Source organism: Phytophthora infestans, genomic scaffold (assembly GCF_000142945.1).
Source record: "Phytophthora infestans T30-4 supercont1.2 genomic scaffold, whole genome shotgun sequence".
In the NCBI taxonomy this organism is placed as follows: Eukaryota; Oomycota; class Peronosporomycetes; order Peronosporales; family Peronosporaceae; genus Phytophthora; species Phytophthora infestans.
The window spans coordinates 4,052,785-4,058,784 of NW_003303757.1; positions in this window are offsets into that span (position 1 = coordinate 4,052,785).

Sequence of the window (6,000 nt, forward strand, 5' to 3'; positions counted from 1 at the left end):
AGATGGGCCAGACGGTCTCGAAACCGTTTGAGATGGGCTATATGGCCTCGTATGGGTCTGCGTACAGGCGGCAATACTAGATTTACCAGAAGAAGTCTCCACACCCCGATCAGGTTCGTCCACTTCGACACTCATGGTTTGCTCTGCATCAGCGACTTCTACAGTCTGATCAACATCAGCACCTGTGGCACCCTCATGTGGCTCTGTGCCTTCCAAGGGTTCATCTGAATCAATGTTGCTTGCTATATCGATTGCAGTATCCTCCTCGACAGTTTCATCTTGACCGAGATGACTACTGTTGGTGGCAGTGATGAGCTTTTCGACTTCCTCGCTATTGCCACGCTTGAAGAGACGTGCAACTTCCTCCAGCGATTTGATAGCTGCGCGATATTGAGCCACACCCATGCCGCTCATTGTGTCTGCGATGGAGCTGGCAACCGCTTGCGCTTCACGAAATTTTCGATTGAATCCCATGGACGGTCTTGGTCACGGAGAGCTTTGCGAACCGCGAAAGATTTTGAGAGTGACTAGGGAGCGCTGGCTTTCTGCATGGTTCTTTTCTGCATAACCCTTTCCCAATTTGGATGCCATCCGGACGGGGCGTACTGTATACTTCACGTATACATTGCCTCGAATGAGAGTGCCTCAAAAGAGATTGAGTGGCATTGCGCCGCCTCCCCCTTTCACTCGAAAGATTTCCGCGCCCAAAATGGAGCGCCGCCCGCGATCGGCGCAGAAGCGCAGGGCGCACGTGACGGCAAGCGACGACAACCAGAGCGACAGCGGGAGCAACGTCAGCGACGAGGGATGGACGCTATCATCCGACAGCTCACGCACGCCCAGATCCGACACGTCCAGTCAAGTGGACACGCAAAGCCATGGGTCGTCGGAAAGCTCGGACTGTGTCCTCGCCCCTCCGTTGGAACAGACGCGCTTCGATTCGTGGGAAGAACTGCATGTATACCTGGACGAGTACATGCAACAAACGTACCAGGTATGGTCGTGTTTCTCATGGAATTTACGATGGCACACAGTTTGACGTCTGTTTTCGTGTATTTGCCGCAGAGTTTTCGCGTTCGCACGAACAGCAAGGTAGCGGAGAGAAACAACAAGATCAAGGCCGCCGGATCAAAAACGCCGGCTATCCCGGAAGAATGGGGGTACTACAACAAGACTCTGGTCTGTAAGCATGATGGTACGTTCAAGTCTCGCGGTCTGGGAAAGCGCCCGCGACAGGAGACTCGGCGCATTAAGTGCGGTGCGCAGGTAAGGCGAATGCTTTTGTTTGTTTGCCAGTTGGATTTAGATGGGTTCGCATGGGCACCGAGGTTTCTGTAACCTGCAGACGGGTCCAGACTGTCCAAAACGGTTTCCAGACGGTGTGGGTTTGCAGACTAATTTGTCCCTCAATGTTTGTAGATCAACGCTTGCGTGCGGGTTGTGAATGGGATACCTGACGACCCCGTGTTTGGCCTGTGCGTTACGATGGCCAAGCTGCAGCACAACCACCCACTGAACAAGCTCACGTACGGACAATACTCGTGGGTACGGACATCTATCCCGCCTGCTGTTGCGGACACAGTCAACGTTCTACGACGTGCAGGTGCAAACAAGAAGAGTATACTCCAGTACATACTGGACAACTCGGATCGCAACATGACAATCCGGGATGTCCACAACCTTGCTGCCAAGCTCAAGGCGCGCAATCAGGGGCATACGACAAGTGCCCAGCGCTTGAAAAAGTGGATGATTGAATTTTGCGAAGCACCAGGCAATGTAGGTCGTATTTTCGTGGAGAAACAGCATGCAAAGGTTTGAATCTGCTTTTCTTATGTCCACTGCTTTCATTGGTATTTATTAATCCTACGTTTTCTGTGTGGCTATGAAGAATATAGCAATCTGTATATATCTGCAGTCAAAGCACATGCGTGAATTGTTTCACTACTTCCCTGAAGTGTTGCTGATTGACGCGACACACGGGACAAATACATCGAAGTACAAGGTGTTTTCGTTTATGATTCACGATGCCTTTGGCAAAGACCAGTTCGTGCAGCACTCCATCATGCAGAACGAGATGGCTTCCACGCTTCTGACTGCTGTAGAACAGTTCAAGACAGCAAATCCCGATTGGCCCAAGCTTCAATGCGTTGTTGTGGACAAGGATTTTACGGAGATTGGAGTACTCCGCCAGGCATTCCCTGGAGTGATTGTTCTTCTTTGTCAGTTCCACGTGATCAAGTATTTGCGCGAACAACTGGCATCCTCGGTTTACGGGCTTTCTCAATGGCAGAAGTCCCAGCTCCGTAGTCTGATTCCATCATTGGTTTATGCGAAGTCCGAGCATGAGTTTGAGAAGCACCGGAACTACATGCGGCACCTTCTCTTGATTGGATCACGTCCACTATCACAAGCCACTGCCACCATGCCTGATACACTGTTAGGCTCAGATGGTCCAGATGGTTCCCGGATTGAGTCAGATGGGCTCCAGATGGATGTAGACGGAGACCAAGCCACCTCATCCCTAACGACATCTCTGAGTACGTCGACGCCAAATGTGTGTGCTGAGACCAATCCCACGGCGCACCCGTTTGAGCTGTACTTTCAGAAAAACTGGGACAACTGCAAGCCGATGTGGTGTGCCTTTGAACGGCAAAATGCCGTCACGTTAGGTAACAACACAAATAACAGATTGGAGTCGTCCTGGAAGCAGTTGAAGGACACGATGAATAGCCACATGGGCGTGGATGAATGCGTCGCCTCGATCATTTGCTACCAGACACGCAACGAGCAAAGTTTTCGAGCCCAAGTCGTTAAGATTGGGATGATTCATAACGCAAAGTACGACCGCGAGATGGCTCTCGTGGCCAATCTCGTTAGCGAACACGCTTGCGAACTTATTTTTGAGCAGTACTCTTACGCACTTGGTGCGTGTGCACGGTACACATTTACGAAGCAGTACATGGGATCGTGTTTATCAAGAACGAAGCTGTTGATGATGAGGTGCTCGATGAACCAGGCGTTGAATACTCTGTGAACAAACCGACTTGGCAGTGCTCCTGTCTGTTTATGTCGACGCGCCTGCTTCCATGCCGACACGTGTATTATCTCCGCAAAGCTCTAAAAATGGAGATGATTATCCCCACACAAATTCTTCCGTCACGTTGGCTGCTATCGTCGCTGAATTCAGAAACTACGTTGGGAGCGTTTGACCGGAAAATCTTTGGCACGTGAAAGGGAGCCCGTCTGAGAGAAAATGTGACGAGGCACATTGCCCATCTGGGCCCAAGTCACACCATGTCACCCCGTGTCAGCGCATGACGGCCCATTTGATGACCATGTTGTGCCCGTTTCGACGAGAGGCAGTGACCAAAGTATACGCGCGAATAACGTATAGCCGCAAGAGTTTAATCTGTGTCTGACACACAAAGTGACACACAGGATGAGTTTGAGGTACAGCTTCCCTCTCAACGCCACACCCATGTACTCAAATAAACCTTTGTACTCATACGAATCTGACAATGTGCAGCCCGCCTGACACGATGTGTTATGCAGACACATCGTCAGCTGCGGACTGCATAGCTGGAAACACTTCGAGTTAAACAAACACTTTCATTCATAGCTATTATAACAATATTAACGAGCACTAAGAACTAGAATAGAAGTATGCATTGAAAGTTAGCTAAACAAGCTAGACACACATTGTCATGTACCTGTAGCGCAGGTACTGAATGCTCTTCTTGTCGAGACAACCCGGTGTGTCCGCCCCAGCGAATACCTCGAACGCTAGCAGCACATATATGCCGCAGTTGTAGCTGTCGGTTTGGATCCCCAACTGAGGATCATATGTTTTGATGCGGATCCTGTGCTTGGCGCGACCCGGGACCATCAGTGAGAGATTAATAACAGCAGTGCGGAGGCCAATCCTGTACGACGACTCCATTGGATCGTACGTATACAAAATTCGAGCGCTCACATCGAACATGATCGCACACCAGTGGTTGCCGTGGGCATTCACTGGTATTATGACCTTCTCGAAGGATAGCCCGAGCAATAAATCGGCCAGTCTATCGTTGTCCAATGTCACTTTCGTTGGGGACTCGACCGTTATCGGATAGGAGCTCCCCACGACAATGGACGACTTCGCTCCAAAGAGTTTCTCCAACAGGTGTTGCATCGTCGTGTCACCCAAGCAGCCTTTAGCAGCGATCTCCAGCATTTCCGTCTACAGAAGATTTCATTATATATGGTTAGAGGTGAGTGGACATAGTTCATGTCTGGTGTTCGTACCTCAGGTGCCAGCAACTGGGATCTTTCGACCTTGGCCTTCATGTCTGGATCCTCCTGAGTCTTAAGCGCAGGGGGCATTGGGATGTCAAAGTTAATCGTCTGGCACCATCTGACCACTCTTTCTACAAGGTGAACCGTCTGGATGGAGATATGATATCTCTTCATTGTAGCAAGCGTGCTAGTTTGAATACTCCTAGACCAGGAATTTCCACGACAGCTTCGGGTTCTGATAGGTGCTCGCTCACTATCTGCAGTGCAGTCACCTTCTTTGTGCATTTGCGGAGTAGATCCTTCGGGAAGACGCGTACTAGCTCATCTGCATCAATAATCGTCTTGTTAGCCGGTAATTTCGCCAGCTTATACGCAATCGGGGCCTTGACATTCTTGTCCACCATCAGCACCTTGTACTTGATCACTGTTGATGAAGCCGATGTGTACGTTGGATGGACCTCCAGCGCTCGAGCCAGCGTGGCGATCGTCATGTTCTTGCTGTGCATCTCCGAATCTTCTTTAGTCATGAGAACCGCAAGGTTTTGCGCTTTTCTAGCAGCTTTGGTCTTGGTCTTCGGTCTCCCTCGCGACCGCGGAGGAGATGCAACGTCAAATGCGTCGGAATCATCCTCCAAACGAACAGGTCTGGCGATCTGCTCAGGTGGGCCAGTTGGTGACCCCGATTGTGCGGATGGTTGGGTGCTCTCTTTAGATGGGCCAGACGGTCTCGAAACCGTTTGAAATGGGCTATATGGCCTCGTATGGGTCTGCGTACAGGCGGCAATACTAGATTTACCAGAAGAAGTCTCCACACCCCGATCTGGTTCGTCCACTTCGACACTCATGGTTTGCTCTGCATCAGCGACTTCTACAGTCTGATCAACATCAGCACCTGTGGCACCCTCATGTGGCTCTGTGCCTTCCAAGGGTTCATCTGAATCAATGTTGCTTGTTATATCAATTGCAGTATCCTCCTCGAGAGTTTCATCTTGACCGAGATGACTACTGTTGGTGGCAGTGATGAGCTTTTCGACTTCCTCGCTATTGCCACGCTTGAAGAGACGTGCAACTTCCTCCAGCGATTTGATAGCTGCGCGATATTGAGCCACACCCATGCCGCTCATTGTGTCTGCGATGGAGCTGGCAACCGCTTGCGCTTCACGAAATTTTCGATTTGAATCCCATGGACGGTCTTGGTCACGGAGAGCTTTGCGAACCGCGAAAGATTTTGAGAGTGACTAGGGAGCCCGTCTGAGAGCTGGCTTTCTGCATGGCTCTTTTCTGCATAACTATTTCCCAATTTGGATGCCATCCGGACGGGGCGTACTGTATACTTCACGTATACATTGCCTCGAATGAGAGTGCCTCAAAAGAGATTGAGTGGCATTGCGCCGCCTCCCCCTTTCATTCGAAAGATTTCCGCGCCCAAAATGGAGCGCCGCCCGCGATCGGCGCAGAAGCGCAGGGCGCACGTGACGGCAAGCGACGACAACCAGAGCGACAGCGGGAGCAACGTCAGCGACGAGGGATGGACGCTATCATCCGACAGCTCACGCACGCCCAGATCCGACACGTCCAGTCAAGTGGACACGCAAAGCCATGGGTCGTCGGAAAGCTCGGACTTGTGTCTTCGCCCCTTCGGTTGGAACAGACGCGCTTCGATTCGTGGGAAGAACTTGCATGTATACCTGGACGAGTACATGCACAAAACGTACCAGGTAT